The sequence below is a fragment of the Gossypium arboreum genome, chromosome 7 (genome assembly GCF_025698485.1).
Source record: "Gossypium arboreum isolate Shixiya-1 chromosome 7, ASM2569848v2, whole genome shotgun sequence".
NCBI classification, from domain to species: domain Eukaryota; kingdom Viridiplantae; phylum Streptophyta; class Magnoliopsida; order Malvales; family Malvaceae; genus Gossypium; species Gossypium arboreum.
Window position 1 is genome coordinate 38,312,515 of NC_069076.1, and position 24,207 is coordinate 38,336,721.

A 24,207-nucleotide genomic window follows, 5' to 3' on the forward strand; every position below is an offset into this window, starting at 1 on the left:
TTATTTGGCATTTGTAAGTCAGTCGGAGACTGAAGGTCTGACGGTGGATAAAGTTAGAACCATTAAGGAGTTCCAAGATGTTTTTCCAGAAGAGCTCCCGGGATTGCCTTCGAACTGGGAAGTCGAGTTTGGAATTGACTTGTTGCCTGGAACAGCACCAGTGTTCATTGCACCATACAGGATGGCACAGAAGGAGTTAGTGGAACTGAAAGCGCAAATTCAGGAGTTGTTGGATAGAGGCTTTATTAGGCCGAGTGTTTCCTCGTGGGGAGCACCGGTGTTGTTTGTGAAGAAGAAGGATGGGACGATGCAGATGTGCATCGATTATTGGCAGTTGAAAAAATTAACGATTAAGAATAAGTACCCTTTGCCAAGAATCGCCAACTTGTTTGACAACTTAGAGGAGCTTCAATATTTTCCAAGATTGATCTTTGATCTGGATATCATCAATTAAGGGTCAAGGAGGTAGATATTCATAAGATAGCATTCAGGACTCGGTATGGTCATTACGAGTTTTTGGTTATGCCATTTGGGTTGACAAACGCTCCTGCAGCGCTTATGGATCTGATGAATTAGGTGTTCCAACCATTCTTGGACCGATTCGTAGTCATTTTTATTGAGGATATTCTGGTATATTCTGAAACTGAAGAGAAGCATGATGAGCATCTCCGCATTGTGCTACAAGTATTGAGGGAGAGAGAACTTTATGCGAAATTCAGTAAGTGTGAATTCTGGTTGAGGGAGGTAACTTTCCTAGGTCATGTTGTCTCAGCGGAGGGGATCAAGGTAGACCCTCGAAAGATTGAAGTGATTCTGGAGTGGAAGCCACCTAGGTCGGTGTCGAAAATTTAGAGTTTTCTGGGTTTGGCAGTGTACTATAGAAGGTTTGTGGAAGGTTTTTCAGTGTTGGCAGTGCCTTTGAAAAAGCTTATAAGAAAAGGAGCACCGTTTGTTTGGACCGAGAAGCAGCAGGAAGCTTTTGAGAAATTGAAGGAAGTTCTGACCGAAGCACCTGTATTGATTCAGCCAGAGACTGGGAAGGATTTTATCGTGTATAGTGACGCATCACATGTGGGTTTGGGCTGTGTGTTGATGCAAGAGGGTAAGGTGGTTGCTTATGCGTCTCGACAACTTAAGCCTCATGAAGTGAACTATCCTACCCACGATTTAGAATTGGCAGCAGTAATCTTTGCACTTAAGATTTGGAGACACTATCTGTACGGAGAAAAGTGTGTCATATACACGGATCATAAGAGTCTCAAGTATTTGCTGACTCAGAAGGAGTTGAACCTTAGGCAACGGAGATGGATAGAGTTGCTTAAGGATTATGAATGTTCGATTGAGTATCATCCAGGCAAGGCTAATGTGGCAGCCGATGCCCTAAGCCGTAGAGCTGTATTTGATCTGAGAGTAATGTTTGCTTGTTTGAGTCTGTATGATGACGATAGCCTGTTGGCTGAGTTGCAAGTAAGGCCAGCCTGGGTGGATCAGATTAAGGAAAAGTAGTTGAAAGGTAAGTCTTTAGTTTCTCGATTCCAACAAGTTGAGAAAGGGGAAACTTCTAAGTTTGGGTTGAATAGTGAGGGAGTTCTGTGTTTCCGAGGGAGAGTTTGCGTTCCGAAGGACTCTGACTTGAGGCAGGTAATACTGAAAGAAGCTCATGGAGGACTTTGTGCTATGCATCCTGGAGGGAATAAGTTGTATCACGACTTGCAAGGATTGTATTGGTGGCCTAGGCTTAAGCGAGATGTAACTGAGTTTTTGGGGAAATGTCTAACGTGCCAGCAAGTGAAAGCTAAGCATCAATTACCTTCCAGACTTTTGCAACCAGTTAAGATACCACTTTGGAAGTGGGAGAGGGTAACCATGGACTTTGTGAGTGGGCTACCCTTGACACCAACGAAGAAGGACGCGATTTGGGTGATTGTGGATAGGTTAACCAAGTCTGCTTATTTCATACCTATCCGCACTGATTATTCACTTCAGAAGTTAGCCAAATTGTACGTCGTGGAGATTGTACGACTTTATGGGGTGCCAGTATCGATTATCTCTGATCGAGATCCTAGGTCACATCTCAGTTCTGGCAAAAGTTGCCTGGGGCGTTGGGAACGCGATTGAATTTTAGCACGGCTTTTCATCCTCAGACTGATGGTCAGTCAGAAAGGATTATTCAGATTTTGGAAGACATATTGAGGGGATACGTTATCGACTTTTGAGGTAGTTGGGAGGATTACTTGCCATTGGCAGAGTTTGCATATAACAATAGTTACCAGGCGAGTATCTGAATGGCACCATATGAAGCGCTGTATGGACATAGGTGTCGTACACCTAGTTGTTGGACTGAGTTGGGAGAACGACAGGTTCTTGGACCTGAGTTGGTAGCAGATACTGAAGATAAGGTCAGGATAATTAGACATCAGTTAAAGGAGGCATCTGATAGGAAAAAGTCGTATGCAGATTTGAAGCGTAAGGAGATTGAGTACTCAGTGGGTGATATGGTCTTCTTGGAGGTTTCACCTTGGAAGAAGATGTTAAGGTTTGGTAAGAAGGGCAAGTTGAGTCCGTGATTCATTGAGCCTTATTGAGTTCTTAAACGAGTCGGTCCAGTGGCCTATCAATTAGAATTACCTTTGGAGTTAGACAGGATTCACGATGTTTTCCACGTGTGCATTTTAAGGCGATATCGTTCTGACCCTACTCATGTAGTGCCGGTTGCAGAGATTGAAGTGCGGCCTGATTTGACTTTCTAGAAAGAGCCTGTGTAGATACTGGATTGTGATGTTAAGGTTCTAAGAAGGAAGTTAGTTTCCTTGGTAAAAGTGCTTTGGCATAATCATGGTAGAGAGGAAGCTACTTGGGAGCCAGAAGAGGCGATGCGACAACAATACCTTCATCTGTTTGAATCAGGTAAAATTTTGAGGATGAAATTTCTTTAAGGAGGGTAGAGTTGTAACGCCCCAATTTTTGGGATTCAGTGATTTTCAATAAATTCTAGAATTTATGTGTTTTAACTGTCTGTTGTGGGTCTGAGTATGTTAGTGGGCCTTTAAAAAGGCCCAAGAGTAAATCCAATTTGAGGTAATTTCTGAATTCCCAATTTTAGAAAGAGAGGGTTCAAGCGTTGTGGGCTTTTAAATTAAAAGATGGTAAAACAGGGCACAAGAGACCTGTGGGAGAGTGTCATGTGATGCCACATAAGTGGTTGGGGGAGTGACGTGTAGATCTTTAGGGGGAGCTAAGGTTCAAGTCACAAGGCAAGCAATTTGAGGTATTATTTTTTTTCTGAACAAAAAGAGGATGTGATGGAACTCAAGGGGAACTCGGCTAGGGAGAGTTTGAACTGGTAAGGAGATTGAGTAAGGAAGAGATAAGGGAGAAGATTTAGGAGCTAATCAAGGAGGGTGGTTTTGGCTGAATGTTGGACTCTTGAGGAGCAACATTTGGCAGGCCAAGGGTCTCTAGTATAGGGAGTTTCGGCTAGGTCTTTGAAGGGGGGATTTCGGCATTTGGGAAGTGTGGTGCCGTGCCTGGCAATTTTTTTTCCTTCTTTTCTTCTTTTGGCTTACCGAAATAGGGTTGGCTTGGGGTTTCTTTTTCTTTCCCTTTCATTCTGTTAATAGCCGAACTTGGAAGCCCTCCCTATGCCATTTTCTCCATAACTGAATACTACTCCCCTTCTCACCTTTTCTTTTCTTCTATCTTTTCTTTCCTCCATAGCCGAACCCATACTCTTCTCTCTCTGTATCTTCCCTTATTTTCATTTCTTCATTATTTCTTAATAGCCGAATCTCATCATAGCCGAACCTCTATTCTTTTCTTCCTTAAAAGGCCAAAACCTTCATACCTGTAGTGTAGGAAGCCGAATCTTTGGCTACTTGAATCTGCTTCTTCTCGTAACTATGGTGGATTGGAGTTATGATTGTAGATAGGAGCACTTTTTTGGGCCGAACAACAATTGGTAAGTTTGTCGAATAACTTCCACTAATTATTTATGATTTAAGATAAAAGCTGAAACCCCTTAAGGGTGGCTAGCGTTTGGACTAAGGGCATTGGTGCCTCTTTGTTTTTCATTATGTAAGCGTTAGCATGGACAAGGGAGTGTGCAATGAACGGTTTGAAGACTGATTCGTATTGGATCTTTAGATCTAATCCATATTTCGGAAAAAAGGTAAGAACTCTAGGGTCTAAGGGGAATGTTGGCTGAATATGGTAAGGGGGAAATAGTATGTAGTTTGTTTTCTGTATGTAGACTGATGTTTAGTAACTCGATTTTGGGCAACTCGAGAGTGGATCTCGCTAGCATACCATTACAAATTAGGTGTGTAAATGACACTCACTCATAGACTAGATCGGCAAAAGCCGAAAAGCCGAAATGCTAAAAATCTGACATTTTGTGAACTTGCGAGCGTGCGAGCGTTCGTGAGGTGGTTTGTTTGTTAATTTTAGAAATCACAAGCGGTATGATTGCAGTGTGCATAATTTCGTGCACTCTGGTATATTTGGGCTTAATGGGCCGAAAACGGGTTAGTGGGCCAACGGGCCCTAATTCGGTAAAAACGCTTGGTAAGTGTTTCTGTTAATGCGCTAATGGCTGTAGTATGTATGTAAACCCTAATATAGTTAAATTTACTAAAATTACCCCTAAGTATGAAAATTACCATTATACCCTTAGGTGCAAAATTACCATTATACCCCTAGGGTTAATTTTGACTGAGATGCATGATATTTTGATTCTGTTTGTGGTATGCCATGACATGTATATCTGGGTTATGGGTTATATGATGGAGGAAGTGTTTTGGTGGCTCTGCTACAAATATCTGTTCTGGTGGCTCTACCACAAATATCTGTTCTGGTGGGTTTGCCACAAACATCTGTTCTGGTGGCTCTGCCACAATATCTGTATCTAGTCACTTTGTCACAATATTTGTTCTGGCAGCCATGTTGCAAATTTGTTGACGTGTAGTGGATGGGTGGGTCAAATGGTATCCCCACATGGTGTAAGGTTGGCACGAAGGTGTATACACATGGATATGGGTTGGGTTTTCCGTATACATGATATATTTGTTCTGCTTATGTTATGGGCCTAAGGGCTTTATTCTGAATTCTGTATAGGGCTAAGGCCAAACTTAATTTGTTTCTGTGGTTTGTACTGATCTGGACTATGGTTGGGTTATTTTACACACTGAGTTTACTAAACCCACCCCCCTTAATTTTATCCATGCAGGCAACCCACAACCATGGTGGACTTGGAGCTGTGAGGGATTCGGAGTGGCCATCTGTTTTGCAAACTAAATTCTCTTTTTATGACTTGATTAGTTTTATTTACATTAATTGCTTGGGGTTTAAATTGTAATAAGGCCGCTTTAATTACTTTTAATTGCTTTTAATATGTTTTGTTAGCTTAGGCATGATATTGATTTAATTGTTTGAAGTTGGGTAGCTCAAGGCGCGTTTTAAAAGGATTACTCGTTTTCAAAATATCGTGATAACATGGCAAAGCTTCCGCAATGAAAATGTTTTCAAAATTAATAACCTTTCATAAAGGTTTTAAACGAATCAGTTTCCATGAACAAACACTCGGTTAAAGTGTGGCAATAGTTATGTGCATCTCTAGGAGTGGATCCGTGGGGAGCTTAGTACTTAAGCAGTCTAATGGACTCACCTCCTCTTTCTCTGGCATCCTACCTGGTGCACAGCTTCCATTCATTTTAACCTATAATGAAAATATTCTCTAAACGCTAAGAAAGATTTTAGATAAAACACGAGTTTTTCAGTAATGCTTCAACGTGACACGCTGGATTCGGCCGTAACGTCTGGACCTAGTTTAGGGTGTTACATTTGACCTTGGTTTAGCGCTAGGAATTCCTTCCTCTTTTGGTCTATGAATCTTTGGCTAATATACTTTTTTCAGAATTCCTCTAGGAAGAATTCCCACGTGATCCTCTCTTTCGATACGACGGACACGAGAGTGTTCCACCACTGATAAGCCGAATCTCGTAGAAGCGACATTGCGCATTTCACGCACTCTTCAGGTCTGCATGATAGTTCTTCAAATACCCTAATGGTATTTTCTAGCCAAAAGTCTGCCTTCTCTGGGTCATCATCTATGCTGCCCAGAATTCCTTGGCCCCTTGTTTTCGGAGGTTTCTCTCTTCTAAACATGTTCACACCTTACGGAGCTACTGGGGCATACTGAGGAATCGGAGGAGGTGAGGGAGGTGGAGTGTTCGGGTTCGCATGAACAAACTCCATATACCAAGCATCCATTATCCGAAGGTAGGCTTCTCTAGCCCCTCCGCCTTGACCCATAGTTACGAGCTCACTCTCTACTGGCGCAGTCCCTTCAGCGGGAGCTGACGCATTACTTTCCATGTCATCTGCCGTGGTTCTATCTGGGTCCACTTACTATATGAAAACATAATTTATAATCGTCAAAAATCGTCACACTATCAATATACAGTTATGACATGTATAACTAGACTCGTACTCTCGCTAGGTTAATCCTAGAATCGACTAAACCATAACTCTGATACCACTAAATGTAACACCCCATACCCGTATCCCATACAGTGACGAAATACGAGGCATTACCCACCCTTAAACTCAAGCTTTCATTCATTTCGAGTTACCGAAACTCTGTTCAAATTTAAAACTTATCAATATATCCTGAATATGGGCTTACGATGCCCAGAACACACATCGTAAATCATTTGAGACCATTTCGAGCCCTTCTTCCAACTATAGAAAAATGTCACTAAACATAGGGACACACGCTCGTGTGGAAGGGTAACACGCCTGTGTGACCATTTTGACATGGTCATGCTGATGGCCCGTGTGACTCACACGGCCTAAGCACTCTGGGACACACCCGTGTCCCATATCCGTGTAGAATTAATTTCTAGTTCACACCTACAGGGGTTTTCATCGGCAAGACACACGCCGGTGTCATTAGCCCGTGTCCCTCATACGACCACGACACGCCTGTAACCTAGCCCGTGTGCAAAAACTTGGACATTCTATTTCTGATGTCAGCATTCTCATGATGTCACACAGCCAAGGCATACGCCCGTGTTCTAGGCCGTGCCTCCACACGGCTGGGACACACGACCATGTCTCTGCCTGTGTGTTTATTACCATGCATACTGATATGAAATTTTTACGTGCAGGGGACACACGGCCGAACCACATGCCTATGGGGCAGGCCATGTGTCAAGACACACACCCGTGTACCTATCCGTGTGGACAATATAAGGCTATTTACCAAGCCTCATTGCCCCCCTTACATACCTAGTTCCATACACATACCAACCAATACCAACACAAGCACAATTCATATAACCAATTCAACCACAATAGGTATTCATTTAACCATGGTAACGCCTCTTTGATGAATTCAAAATGAATATTAACTATCATTCAAAGCTTAATACAAATTAAAGGGTTTCCAACCCAAGCCAACACATTTGGCCAATTCTCAAAGATACAAAATAATAAAGTCTAAGTTCTATACATGTCATATTCAAAAATATAAGTCCAACTATACCGAATGCTTCGGTTGATAGTATGATCAATATCTCTGACTTCTGGAATCCTTGAGCTAGTTAGGTGGCACTGTAAGGAAATGGAGAGGAAAGGGAGTAAGCATAAAGCTTAGTAAGTTGTATATAAATAAGTATACAACAACAATTTATCCATAATCAACATGGTCATAACACCAAAGTAGGCATAAGTGTAACTTACTCAATACCATCCATACAAGTCACCTATTATATATACTGATCTCATATCTCATACGTACCAATTAGGTACCTATACCATTCACCACAAAGTTATACTTTCCTCATTAGCTTAAGAACATAACGTTCACCGTTGAACCATTTAGAACACTATAGGATATTCATTAAGCCTCAAACGTGGGTAAGATGCTGAGGCCATGTCCCAGACATGGTCTTACACTGGTTCATATCTCAAGTCGATTTCATGTCCCAGACATGGTCTTACACTGACTATTATCTTGTAGCTGATGCATGTCCCATACATGTCTTACACTGGTTTACGTCTCGAGGCCGATGCATGTCCTAGACATGTCTTACACTAGCTTTCATCTCAATACCGATGTCATGTCCCAGACATGGTCTTACACTGGCTCTCATAATGTGGCCGATACATGTCCCAGACATGTCTTACACTAGCCCACAAACAAATGACCCAAACGTCATGGCATGAATATCCGATTTACTTCTTAAGGTTACAACGGAATTTCCACTATCTCAATTATCATTATACATTCTCAATTTTACAACCAACAATTCATGTTATATTAACTCAATACAATACAATACAATACATACATTAACAATGTAGTTGTATTATTTACATATAACTTACCTCGAATTATAAAATGTGGCGACTAGTCAATTTAGTCGATTTACTTGGCTTTTCCCCGGTCTAGGCTCAAATTCGGTATTTCTTGATCTATAATAGCAAAATACACTCATTTAATCATGAAATAAATTTAAGCAGTTAAAAATTCACATTTTCGGTAAAATGACCATTTTGCCCTTAGACTTTGGCATAATGACCATTTTACCCCTATGCTTGAAAATTGATTTTTATCAAATTTCTTAGTATCTTAAGCCTAGTTGGACTCTTTTTATTCTTGCATGAACCTTAAATTCTCTCTATTTCACACATTTATCATTCATTTTACAACTTGTGCAAAATAGTCCCTTTAGGTGTTTTCATGGTAACACCTTTCACAAAAGTTGTCTATTACACAACTAAGACTCATATTCTTCCATAAAATTTTAGAAGACACCCTAAATGGTCTCATGGAAAAACCCTAGACCTTCAACCATTTTGCAAGATATACCCTTCATTTGAAAGCTCATCCTACAAGGGTCTCAAAAATACAAAAGTCATCAACAAAGGGTATAGAAATCACTTACTTGTGAGTGCTTTAAGTTGCTGAAAATTTTAAGCTCTCAAACCCCTAATTTTTGCTGAAAATTTGGTGGAGAAGAAGATTGGAAAAAGATGATATCTTTTCCCTTTATTTTATTTTTAATCTAGTCAAAATTGGTCACTAACTCACCTAATTTTGACAATTTTGTGTCCTCATTGACTCTATGGCCGGCTATGCCTTCTTCCAAGGGTCTATTAGCCTTTTAAAGACCCCAAATTTTGGTTTTCTAACTATTGAACACCTTTAGCTATCAATTTAAGACTTTTGCACTTTATGCGATTTAGTCTTTTTTCACAATTGGGCTGATAAACGCTAAAATTAATCCACCAAATTTTTCATGCACTATAATAACCATGCTATGAAACTATTTTGATAATAAAATAATTTACCTAAATTTGGATTTGTGGTCTCGAGACCACTATTTTGACTAGCCCCAAAATTGGGCTGCTACACCGTGTGTCCCCTGCACCTCGAATTTATCCGTTAGTATGCATGGTAGTAAACACACGGGCAGAGACACGACCCTGTGTCTCAGCCGTATGGAGGACACGACCTTTGGCCACGGCCGTGTGCCTTGGTTGTGTGCCTCTATTTGGTTGCTAATGTCAGAAATAGAATGTCAAGATATTTAAACACTGGCTAAGACACGGGCGTGTCATGGCCGTGTAAGGGGCACGGGCCATGGACGCGGGCGTGTGTCAGGCCGTGTGAAAACCCCTGTAGGTTTGAATTTGGAATTTAATTCACATGGCTCAGGACAGGGCATTTCCCCTTATGCTTAGGCCGTGTGAACCACACGGGCCTTTGGTACAACCAGGTCAACAGGGCCACACGAGCGTGTGCCCTGTTTCAAGTGACATTTCCAAAGTTTTCATAATCGATCGAATAAGTCCCAGACCATTTTTGAAGTATGATTTGGGCCTCGTAGGCCCATATTAGGAATCAACAGCCTATGAAAGGAAATTTTTAAGTTGACCTAGTTTTTACACGTCAAAAAAGATTGAAAGCATGTGTTGAATCAGGAAATGCCTTGTGCCCAGCTCCTTTCTTGGACTCAGGTAAGGGGTGTTAGAAGGAAACCACAAACAAAACAAGTAAGCTAAAGAAGCTTAGTAAGTTCATAGTTTAAACACAAAATTAACTTACCTTGAACAAAATATATATTCAAGTAGATAATTTATATTTCCTGATAGCTAAATACAAGTTCACACACCACATTAGTATTTGTTCACATATTAAGTTATATCATAATAACATTTTCTCAAAGGGCTTACCATTATCATAAACTATGTTTCCTCAATTTTTCTATGTACACATGTAAACAGGAAATTCAATGAAACATTTTTCATTTACTACTACCAAGAATATATAATATCATTTAAGCACATAATAAGTTGTAATTCAAAGAATTCATAGCTTATTGAACTAAGTAATTTGACTCGAATACTCAGGTAACTACATCACACTGAGGCATCATAGATGCATAACAGAGACACAAATGTACAGTCAGATGGACCGCAATGCAAACACAGAGACATCGAAGTGTATACAAAGGCACTAAAGTGCAAATAGAGGCATCAGAGTGCAATTTCCCATACAAGTATACATATTGAACCTATTGGCATGCCAATCGTATCCTAAGCATTTGCTACGTTCAATCGGGCATTATACGTAAATTTGTTATCTTTATACATATTCATCATTCAGAAGCACTTTATCATTTCCATACACATACAATAAAATCAATACATTCATGTCGACAATGTGCAATCACAAGAATTGCTACCACCAATTTTTCATTTTCATATGTACTTATTTGCAACATTCAATAATATATAGGTAACTAATGAAATTCCATATATATATACAACTAACTAGAAAACAATGATATAATCATAAGAAACATACATCTACACATCAAAACACTATGAACTTACCTACAATCCACTTATGGTTAAAAGGTAAGGACTACTTCGTAATTTTTCCATATCTATTTAGTACTTATTAATAATAAAACTAACTTTTGCAACTTCTATGATTTAATTCATTTATTAACTAAACATTAAAATTTCTTCACCAAAATTTAATACGACTTTAATGTAACTCCATAAACTTTAATTAAATAATAAAACACAATCACACATATCAGAATTGTGGTCTCGAAACGACCATTTTCAACACCATTAAAAATGAGATATTACACTGTAGACCATGAAGAATGACAAATTTTGGATATAAGTTACACATGTCAAGTTCAATTAAATGGTTTTGGGAAGTATATATATTCGTGTAAAGGTTTCATTAGGAGGTTTTTCTTTTTCCTTTAATATTACTCTATGATTCTTTTTCTTAAGTAAATACTATCTTTACCTCATTAAGTTGGAAGTTAAGGTTCTTGGGTTAATCAATAGTTGTTTTGTCTTCTGGTAAGTATTATAGCTCTGTATGTTAAGTTTTTGATTGGATACAGTTGTTAAGAGTCATATGAATAATAAGTTATGAATAATAGACCATGCATGGGGATTTTCTGTAGATGAAATGTTAGTGATCTATCTGTAAATGGTTATTGATGGTGAATTCATGTTCTTTAAGTAGTTGTTGCCGCTAGTTTGAGAGGGATGTCTGAGTTTGGAGTTTCGAGCTACAGTAGGTGAGTTTTAGGTGGTCCTTAATATTGAATCTGACAAGTCCTTCTAGATAGATTTCTTGTAATCAATTTTTCAGTAATGATGCTTGAGTAATTGAATGATTGTTGAAAAAATATATGTGATCTTGATATAGATCAAAGTCTAGCTTTCATTAGAAGCAAACTACAGTAGTGATTCCTTAAGCAATAGAATGGTCAAAATTACGACATAGAATTACTATGTTATAAAAATAAGCCCGAGTAATTCCAGCCTTTATCATTCAATAGTACAAACTCTTTCCCACTTATTCTTTGAGAATTTCCACAACAGTTTAATTTCCCTCGCACATTTTTAGTCATAATTGATTTTATTAATCTCTCATTACATCTCTTTATTAATTAATCATCTGTTTCTTTTGCACAGTTGAATTAGTTAATTTCATAGTAATAGCTTAACCAATTATTTTAGTTAATTTTGATCCCTATTGAGATGATACTCACTCATCACTTTATTACCTAATTCGAAGTGTATACTTGCACATTCACATTACACATTCACACGCGACAAGTTTTTGGCGTCGTTGCCGGGGATCGACAATTTTGGTGAAATATTTTGTGTGTTATTATCTCTTTAGTTTTATTAGTTTATCTTAATTAGTTTTTTGATTTTTTTAATATTTTTCATGATTTTTGTTGGTGCATGAGTAGAGATATTTCAACAGTTGAAGAGTATTCTTTTGATCCGAAATTGAGAGAACCGTGAGAAAAAGGAGAAAAGAATTGCAAGAAATGGAAAGAATTAGAAATCATCAGGTTAGAGAAAAGCCATTACATCAGGAAGAAAGGATACAGATATTCCTCGAATAATAGATGATAAAGACAGACCGATCAGAGAACATGTAGTGCTGATCTTAGATGATACTAATCCAAGAATTGTCATGCTACATATTGATGCTCAACATTTTGAGTTAAAGCCAGTGATGTTTCAAATGTTTCAAAAAGTGGGGCAGTTTAGTGGATTGCCTATTGGGGATCCAAGGTTGCATTTAAGACTCCTTTTGGAAGTCTATGATTCATTCAGGCAGTAGAGTGTTCCTGAATATGCCTTGAAACTGAAGTTATTCCCTTATTCATTGTGAGGTGGTGCTAGAGCATGGTTAAATGCATTTCCATCAAATACTATGGCATCTTGGAATGAACTTTGTTAGAGGTTTCTGCTGAGATATAATCCTTCAAACATGAATGCCAAACTAAGGAGCAATATTACGTCTCTTCTGCAATATGAGGATGAAACATTATATGAAGCATGTGAGTAATTCAAGGAGTTAATTAGAAAATGCCTGATGCATGGTTTCCAGCATTGGACATAAGTGATTTTTTTTTACAATGGATTGAATGTGCATACAAGAATGGTGGTTGGCGCATCTGTTATTGGGACTTTGCTTGATAAAACATATAATGAAGCATATGAAATTCTGGAGAGCATAGCAAACAATGATTACCAATACCCCACTACTAGAGCAGGGACTGGCATAAGAGTTTCTGGAGCAATGGAACTTGATGTGATCACTTCCCTAACAACTCAGGTATCATCTTAATGAATATGATTAAAACACTAAAAAGACCAGCTATAGTGCAGGAAATAAAATTAGTCGAGTTAGCATGTGTTTACTGTAGAGAAGATCTTATTTTTTATGAATGCTTATCAAAACAAACATCAGTTTATTATATATGTCACAGCCCAATTTAGACCCTAATCAGAACGGTGGTTTTGGGACCACGAATTCGAGTCAGAAAAATATTTAAAAATTATTTTCTGTATTTATTTTGTGTGAATTTATATCTGTGAAATTTTTGTGATTTAATTTTGTCATTTAGGTGTCCGATTAAATAAAAGGACTTAATTGCGTAAATTGAAAAGTGGGTAGTTTATTTTGTTAAGGGCTTATTTGTTGATGTTTTTCTAAATGGGAGTATTTATGATGAAATTAGCCCATTATATATGGTGTTGGACGATAATGGACTTAGGTTATATGATATTCTTGCTATTTCATTAAGGGTAAAAATCGAAATGAAATAAAAAGGCATATTATAACATATTATAACATATAATAAAATCATTCTCATCATTTTTATTTCATCTCCTAATTGCCGAAACATAAGAGAAGAATAACCACCTAGGGTTTGGCCATCTATTTAGCTCAATGAAGGTTCGTTTTCTTGTCAGTTTTTGACAATTTCTACATTTTTGAGATTGTTGCTTCGAGTACTACAAAACCCATGATTGAAATTTTGATTTATGAGTTGTACCATTGTTGATAGCTTGTGATTTTTGTTGTTTGATGATGAAAAATGGAAGATATGATTTAGGTTAACATATTTTTGTATTGGAGTTTTTGATGATTTTGAGTAATTAGGACTTAATTGCAAAAATAATAATTTGAGGGACTAAAATGTGAGATTTATAAAATATATAGACTTGTATGAGCATGGGTACTATTCGACCTAAAATGGGTGCTGTGAAATTTTGTGTATTTTGTGTTTTGTGCAATAGGGACTAAATTGTAAAAATTGTAAATGTTAGGGGTAAAATGGTAATTTTCCTATTTATGTGTTGTTAGGCTAAATTAAATAAAAATATGTTTGAGTGAGCTTAATTTGAATATGTTTAGATCAAGAACTAAAGAAATCGAATTTGGATCGGGGAAAAACGAAAGTTGTCGACTAGCAACCTCGTCCCGTTTACGACGTCCGAGGTAAGTTTATAAGCGAATTGACATGCCTAAATGTAGTTAAATGTTAAATATATATGCTGGTATGTATTGTATGAATTTATACATGTAAATGCCGAATGTGTACAAGCTTGATAACTATGTTCGAGCATTCGTTATGACCGAGTTATGACAGCCGAAAGCCCTGTATGAACCTTAGGAATAGTTAGGATACATATGTCATGACATAGGATTCCGAAATCTGTGTTCAAGTAAGACCATGGCATCGATATGTGGTTACACGTATGACCACGTCTGGGACGTTGGCATTGTACGATATAAGTGTGATAATCTGATTGTCCTACCCAGTTCCAAATGGTTCATCGAGCATGGATAAGTTGTGAATAAATATGAAATGTGAGCTTAAAGATTAGGTATGTAATAATCTGTTATCTACAGAAACAAGGTAAGTAAGCTAGTTTATTTATGTTACAAGTTGTGTAAGAACTTATTAGTGAACATGTACGGGTATGTTATATAATTTTGGCTTGAAGATGAGTAATTTAAGTTTTATTAAAGTGGTTTTTAACTATGTGTATATACATATGTGTAATTGTGTATGTTCGGCTATATAGGAAATACATGTGTATTAAATGTCATGCTATGTTTTCTTGAGTTTATTCGATTGTATAAATGTGTGTGTGAATATATTTGACATCCTGGTTTGAAGGTTGAATAATCCTTGACTAAGTAATTTAGGTGAACATTCAACCATGATAAGAATGGTGTATAGGATGTACTATATTACTTCGTTTATAAACTTAAGATTGAGCATGGATAATGATAATATAATTTGGCAACTCAATCAATTTGCTTATATTACTAAGTTGTTTATTTGTTTTAAACTTACTAAGCTATGTTAGCTTACTTGTGCATATAATTCTTTGTTTTATAGATTTTAAAGTCAAGCTACAAGCTCGGGGTTTGTCATCCAAGTTCGTCATGCTATCTACTGTTTTGGTACCTTTAAGCTAAACTTAGATTATGGCATGTATAGGGTAGCTTTGAGATTGAATGTTTTGGAAATGATGTATATTAGCCATGCAAAAATGGCTTAAATATTTTGCTTGACTTGATTTCAGTTTAGTTGTGGTTGAGGTTTATTTTGGTTGAGATGCGGTATGCCATGAATATATATATATATAAATTGTGCTAGGTGATTATATTTCAAGTTTATTTTTCGATCTTGAATATGACATGATAAAATCGGACATAAGTTAATTAGATAGTTATGTATGTGTTTCATATTATTACGCAGTATGTATGTGAATTTAGTTGCTATGTTTAGTCTCAATCTACATGTCTTTGATTAAAGCATTTAACAAAGTTATTTGTTGGTAAAGAGATAATGGAAGGTTATATACGTAAGTGATCTTAGGTATAAAGATTCGACCATGAAATAGTATTGGTATAATGCATGTTTATTAATTGTATGATGGAGGATATTAAATGTGGAATTATTTTAAATGAGGGATAACTATGATCTAGCTCATTTAGTTTGTTTATGAAGTGACAAATAATGCATGTGGTTCATGATTAACCTTGTCGACTACTTGATATATTTATACATATATATATAAATATATATATTATGTTTAAATGTTAAGTACAACTTGGCACTTGGTTAAATGCGAACCTTGCATGAAATCATGATAAATAAATAATACATAAATGTTTTGTTTTATATTAAGCCTATACCAAAAACGCAATAATAACATACATTCGGCTTGCTTGATAACATGTGTATTCGGTTATATAGTACATTGTTAAAGTTATGAAATTTTTATAAGTCATGAAACTAGGGTGTAAAGAGGTTAGTATATGCATGATACAAACTTCACAGTATATTTGTGCATTTAAAAAATGACATGCGCATATGACATTTGACTTGCTATTTTATTTAAGTTTTTGTATGCCTTGAATACCTATTAAGAGTTTATGATTATGGGAGCATATTACCTTATCATATATGTTTATATAAAATGATAAATAAATGTAAGTTGTGAGTGTGTATTGCATTATATATATTTATTTTATTACATGTAAAGGACGATCTATTATTTATACCTATGAAGCGAAAATGTTTCATTAAGAGATGTGTTATTTAATGATTTAAATTTTCAGTAACTCTCGAGACTTATGTTTACTATTAATTTTGTAATTCTTATGTAATTATTTAATATTGTATTTTATTTTGTAATACCTTGAGACTCTGTCCGGTGATGGAAAAGGGTTAGGGGTGTTACATTATCAGAGCTACAGTTTAGTCGGTTCTAGGGCTACGTAGTGTGTGTGAGTTTAGGTATACATGCCATAATTATATACTGTGATAGTGTGATGACTTCTGGCATTTGAAATGTGTTTTCATATAGTAAATGGATCTTGACTGAGCTGTAATTGATGATGTCGAGAGTGTAGCGCCTGCACCCTGGTAAGGGACAACGTAGACTGATTCTCGACCGACCTCGAGTAATCCAGAAAGTAAGGCTAAACAAGCCTTCTATCAAATGATGAATGACTAGTTCACTCAATATATTTGGACTAACCCGACTGCACAACAACCTCCACCCCTAATTAATCAATCTTCCATGCCTGCTGTACAACAAGTGAGTGATCCGTTGCGATTGAATAGACCACCTGTTGATAAAATCAGAAAACATGAAGCTGAAGAGTTTAAAGACACTGATGATTATGACGTTGAGAGGGCTGAGTTCTTAATACCATTCGTGTGTTTGATGTGATGTCCTGTACTCTTTATGAATGTTTAAAATGTGCTATATGTAACACCCCAATCCCGTGACCGTTACCAGAAATCGAATACGAGGTGTTACCGAGCTTACTTCATTTATTTCCCCCTATTTATTTATTTATTTTTTGTTCCAGGCAAGCTGGCTAACTGTATCGTAGTCGCTTTAAAAATCATATCTTGAGTTCTGGAACTCGAAATCCAATTCTGTAAATTTTCTCCGAAACTAGACTCACATATCTATATGGGGGAATTTGTTTAGAATTTTTGGTTGGGCGAATTAGTATAGTTTATTCATTAAAGTCTCCCTTGTTTCAAGGTTCGACTACACTGCCCTCTATACCTTACGATTTAAATATCTCCCTGTAAAGGGATTCGATACCTATGCCGTTTGTCTCTAATGAAACTAGACTCGATAAAAAATCTGTACATATAAAGAACAACCTCTAATTATCTCGATAAAATTTACACTGAATTTTCTAAGTCAAAACAGGGGATCCAGGAATCGCTCTGGCCCTGTTTCACAAGAATTTAATTATCTCCTAACATACAGCTCATATGGTATTTTCGTTTCTTCCATATGGAAATAGACTCATCAAGCTTCGATTACATAATTTATTTATTATTTAATTCCATTTATACTATTTTTAGTTATTTTTCAATATCACATCACTGCTGCTGTCAGCATCTATTACTAAAGCAAACTATGCCTATTTCATGATTTTTCCTTGATCTAACTAATAATTCATCATACATATTACAAATTATGACCATGACTAGCCATGCCAAAGGTTAATCATCACCGAGCATCTCTCTACTACACTATTACCAAATCATGAATTTAACACCGAAAATAATCAGCCATGACATATGGCATAATAATCAAGTAGGCCTCAACCAATACTCAACCAAAACCGAATTACCAAGACTTGTGTCCAAACATCATAGAACCAAATCCAACCGAACATTATGCCATTTTCGAATGGCTAAAGTTTACATACCAAATTTCAACAAAACATAATAGCCTATACATGCCAAAAGGTTCTCCTAGACCAACTAAAAAGAAGATACCAAAAGTTGCTAGCCGGTGTGATGACTTCGATGACGGTCCCGAGTACGCAAAAAGTCGAGTCCAAGAAACCTAAAATAGGTGACAAGCAAACACCGAATGAGTATATAACTCAGTAAGTCATAAGCATTACACTACTATCCATCAATAAAATTTTCACAAGAGGAAACAACGAAATGAGGCTAAGTACTCCATCCATACCGAACTATGCCATAGTTTCTTAGACCTTACGATTCAATCTCATTCCAAGTCCTACATTGACATTTAATACGCTATTCAATAGAGTAATTGAGGCATTTCCATACATCATTTTATTTTCGTTACAATCATACAACTAAACGAACTTTCACCTATTCCACGATGAACCTTATGTACGTGACTTCAATTATAATCATCACATAGGTTCAAAACTTACCACGCTCAACTCCAAATATAAACATAGCACCTATTAGCCATGAACTCAAGGTACTTACCCTTTCCGCTGTCCAAAATCGACTCGGTAAGGTCGCACCCTTAATGTATATAATCTATAGAAAATACATAGTGGGTTCGCACACATAGTGCTTAATAATCAGCCGCGCACACTTAGTGCCATATACTTTAAACTCGCACACTTAGTGCCATGCATTTCAAGCTCGCACACTTAGTGCCATGCATTTCAAGCTCGCACACTCAGTGCCAATCTCTCAACCGTGAACACTTATTGCCCGCACACTTAGTGCCGAAAACCAGCCACTCTATACGCTTCACTTCTTTTTTTTTTTACATTCGACAATTTCATCTCTACATACATATACATTTGTATACATTTCACCTCATTAAACACAATTGCATAGGTATTACGATCGTTTAAATCAATATCAAATATATGCTTAATGACTTACCTTGTGTTGGGTAGAACGGTTCCAACTCGGCTATTCGATTGCTTTCTCCTTTCCTTTATCCGATTTAGTTCCCCTTTGCTATTGAGCTTTTTAACAATTAAATTGATTTAATCATTTTGAATATCAAAGAGAAATTCAAGGTACTCAACCCTTATTTTTAATAATAAGACCAACCATACACCTATAATAACATCCAATTCATTAATTATTTTAGCACACGCATGGCACATAAGGTTAACTAAAGCTACATTCACTTATAAGATATCACCCTTAATGAGCTCATACCATGACTATACCTAACCGAATTCAAATAGAGAATTTAGTACAATTACACATTCTTACTAATGTATAATTCTAGCATGCTTTAATATTTTATACACCTCATTCGGCCCTAACCATTCACTTAACTTATATGTACAAATTCCATCTCAAAATTAAGAGTTGCAACTACAATTAGGTTACAACAATGCCCATCAATGACCGAATGCTTAAGCACAACTATACTAAAAATTTATCCAACATCATTTTAATTTGCCCTTCACTATTTTTTTTCCAATCATCAAATACAAAGTGATTTACATATATATATTAAACTAACCTTGCTAGCATACAATATTCCTTAACCGAATGTCATAAACCCAAGCCACACATTTTGTTCATTAAGACCCTTCAATCACCACATTCGGTACCCCCCCTTATGAACAAACCAATTTCAACCTTTAAGAAAAAGTATATGTACCAAGAGCTTCAAACTACTTGGCCGAATATCAAACCTCCAAACAACCAAACTTAATCCATGGAATGAGTAGAACTTGAACTAATCACCTTATTTATACCTAAATTTCCAAGAATTTCAAAGTGCTTACCTCTTCCTAAGCATCATCCAAGCCGAATCATGAACTAAAGAATTCCTTTCTTCTTCCTCCCTCAAGTCACGGCAATGGAGAAGAAAGATGAGCATTCCTTCATTTTTTCATTTTACCTTCTTTTACTAACAATATTTTATCTCCAATAACCCAATTTCTTATTATAATATCTAATTAACATATATATTGCCCATCAACAATCCATCTTGGCCGCCACTACAAAGGAATTGGGGAATTTGACATGCAAGTCCACCCTTGTGTCATCATGCATTAACAAGCCATTTAAAATTAGCCTATCATATTTCACCATGTCTCATATTGATCCCTATTTAATAATTTCTCATGCAATTGGCAAAATTAGAGAATGAAACTTCCGATACTCATGTACACACATAATAAGCATAGAATATAGCAATTAATTATTTTTATGACTCGATTTTGTGGTCCCAAAACCACTTTCCGACTAGGGTCACATTAGGGCTGTCACAACTCTCCCCACATAAGAAATTTTCGTCCCGAAAATCTTATCGTGAACAATTTTGGATATCGATCCTTCATAGAGTCCTCAAGTTCCCAAGTGGCTTCTTCAATTCGTGTTTATGCCAAACACCTTCACTAATGGGATTTTCTTATTTCGCAACTCTTTTACTTCACGCATTAAAATGCGAATCGGTTCTTCTTCATAACTCAAGTTAGGTGAATCTCGATCTCGGATGGAGTGATTACGCATGCGACGGTCGGACCTATATCGTCAAGCATCGAGACATGGAAAACGTTAGAATCTTTACAAGCTCGGGGTAAAATTAACCGGTATGCGATCGCCCAACTCGTTCGAGATACTTCATACGGACCGATGAACCTCGGACTTAGTTTGCCCTTACGACCAAATCTAAGCACCTTCTTCCGTGGTGAAACTTTGAGAAATACTTTGTCTCCAACCCGATATTCAATGTCTTTTCTTTTCGAATCCGATACGACTTTTGACGATCAAGCGGCTTTCAAACTTTCACGAATTACTCGAACTTTCGCTCAAAGATCCTTAATCAAATCAACCCCAAAAATTTTACTTTCACTAAATTCACCAAAATAATGGGTACGGCATTTACGATCGTATAAGGCCTCGTAAGGTGCCATCTTAATGCTTGATTGAAAGCTATTGTTGTAAGCGAATTCAATCAAAGGCAAATATCTTTCCCATGAACCACAAAACTCTAAGACGCAACATCTCAACATATCCTCGAGTATCTCGAATTATTCGCTCAGATTGGCCATCGATCTGGGATGAAATGCGGTGCTAAAATGCATCTTAGTACCCAACGCTTGTAACTTTTTCCAACATCGCGATGTAAATCTTGGGTCTCTATCCGCACGATAGAAATAGGTACCCCATGCAATCGAACAATTTGGGAGATGTATAATTCGCCAATTTATCGGCGAAAAATCAGACGGATAGGGATAAAATGAGCAGACTTGGTCAATCTATCAACAATAACCCAGACCGAGTCTTTCTTACTCTGAGTCAAAGGTAACCCAGATACAAAGCCCATTGTCACTCGATCCCATTTCCATTTGGGTATCATGATTGGCTGAAGTAATCCCGATGGAACTTGATGTTCCGCTTTTACTTGTTGACATATCAAACACCTTGAAACAAATTTAGAAATGTCTCGTTTCATACCCGGCCACCAAAATTGACGTTTCAGATCGTTGTACATTTTAGTACTACCCGGGTGGATAGACATTCAGCCACTATGAGCCTCATTCAAAATCATCAAAATAAGTTCCGAATTTCTTGGAACACATAATCGACCCTTGAACGTCAAGCAATCATTGTTGTCAATCCGAAACTCCGATTCCTCATTCGAGGCACATTCAGCTCGTTTAGTGACCAATTCAGCGTCGACTTTCTGGGATTCAAGTATTTGATGAATCAATAATGGTTTGGCCTTTAATTCAATTACTAGCACCACATCGGGCGAAACGGATAGGTGAGCATCCATCGCTCTCAAAGCAAATAGTGCTTTACGACTCAAAGCATCGGCCACCACGTTAGCTTTCCCCGGGTGATAATCAATGACAAGTTCATAGTCTTTCAACAACTCAAGCCAATGTCTTTGTCGCAGATTTAGATCTCTTTGAGTCATCAAATATTTAAGACTTTTGTGGTCCGAATAAATATGACACCTTTCCCCAAACAAGTAATGCCGCCATATTTTCAGGGCAAACACTATGGCCGCCAATTCAAGATCATGGGTCGGATAGTTTCTCTCATGAGGCTTTAATTGTCTCGATGCGTAAGCCACAACTCGACCTTCTTGCATCAACACACAACCTAGCCCAAGTAAGGATGCATCACTATAAATGACAAACTCTTTGCCGGACTCCGGTTGTACTAACACTCGAGCTTCGGTTAAACAGGTCTTTAGTCGATCTAAACTCTTCCGACGGTTTCATTCATTCAAACTCAACATCTTTTTGGAGTAGTTTTGTCAACAGTGCAGCTATCATCGAGAAACCCTTATAAACCGTCGGTAGTATCCGCAAGTCCCAAAAAGCTCCTAACTTCAAGAATATTCTCTGAGGTTTCCAATCGAGTATGGCCAAAATTTTGTTTGGATCCACTCTAACACCGATGCGGACACCACGTGCCCTAAAAAGCTAACCTCTTTCAACCAAAATTCACATTTTGAATTTTATGATAATTCTTGTCTCGCAAAATCGTAATACTAACCTCAAATGCTCGGCATGTTCGGCTTCACCTTGTGAATAAACTAAAATATCATCAATAAACATAACCACAAATCGATCCAAGTATGGCTGAATACTCGATTCATTAAATCCATAAATACCGCAGGGCATTAGTGAGCCCAAACGACATCACTAAGAATTCGTAGTGACCGTACCTCGCTCTAAAAGCGGTTTTGGGTATGTCCAGTCTCGAACCCTCAACCGATAATAACCGGATCTCAAATCTATCTTGGAAAATACCGAGGCTCCCTTTAATTGATCAAACAAATCATCAATACGTGGTAACGGGTATTTATTCTTTATGGTCACTTTATTCAACGACGATAGTCGATGCACAATCTCATGGTTCCATCCTTCTTTTCACAACAATACGAGTCGCCCCATGGAGAAAAACTCGGTCGGCGAAACCTCTATCCATCAATTCTTGCAATTGAACTTTCAATTCCTTTAATTCCGTTAATGCCATATGATACGGGGCTATTGAGATTGGCGTGGTACCGGTACAATCTCGATGTCAATTCCACCTCTCGAACCGGTGGCAACCCCGGTAACTCCTCAAGAAAAACATCTGAATACTTACAAACCACTGGTACTGTTTCAAGTTTCCTTTCCATCTCTTTGCTATCAAATACATACGCAAGGTATGTTTCACACCCTTTTCACATATCTCGGCGGTCATTGAAGATATTATCGCGGCACCCCTTCAAATCGGTAGACTCAACTCGGACTACCTCATCATGTGCACTCCTCAAATCGATGGTTTTTCTTTTGCGTTCACCTTTGCATCATGTACGATCAACCAATCCATACCAAGAATGACATCAAATTCGTCAAACGGTAAAAGCATCAAATCGGCCGGAAAACAGATTCTCGAATTATTAGAGGCATCTCTTACACACTTTATCAACAAGTACGTATTGACCCAAAGGGTTTGACACTGAATTACGAACTCGAGAGACTCAACGGTAGAGTCTTCTTGGATGCTAAGGTTTCACATACATATGAATGAGTAGAGCCGAGGTCAATCAATGCAATCACATTAGTATCAAAGAGAGTAAAAGTACCAATGATGATGTCGGGGAGGATGCCTCCTCTCGTGCGCGAATGGCATATGCTCTAGCAGAGTACGGTCTCGGCTCGAACAGCCCAGATCGAGAGGCCCTCTCGACTACCACCCCTACCTCCTAAAATTCTTGGTGGTCTATCTCTAGTCGGCACTCCACTAGGTCTTGCACCTTGCATCTTATTCTTCTCATCAAGCTCGTGCAATCTCTAATGAAGTGGTCCTTGAACCGCATCCGTAATAAAGCCCTGTTAGTAGACTTACCCCAACATTCACCTAGGTGTCGCCTTCCACATTGGGGGCATTCAGGGTTTCTCTTGACGATTATTGCCCACACTAGCTACCAAGTAGCTCGGAGTCCGTCGATGGTCGTGCTCGATGGAAATTCCCGATCGTCCTCGACTTACTAGTGTCCTCCACGAACTTCTTTACAGCCGAGAACGGAGCTTTACCCGTCGATCTTTTACGA

General features: G+C 37.6%; 1 non-coding gene across 1 annotated transcript; it reads right to left on the reverse strand.

Moving 5' to 3' along the window:
* Positions 1 to 12,838: 12,838 nt before the first annotated feature.
* Positions 12,839 to 12,945, reverse strand: LOC128295904 (small nucleolar RNA R71). The gene has a single exon (XR_008286453.1). It is a non-coding gene; the product is annotated as a small nucleolar RNA R71 (small nucleolar RNA).
* Between the last annotated feature and the right edge of the window lie 11,262 nt (positions 12,946 to 24,207).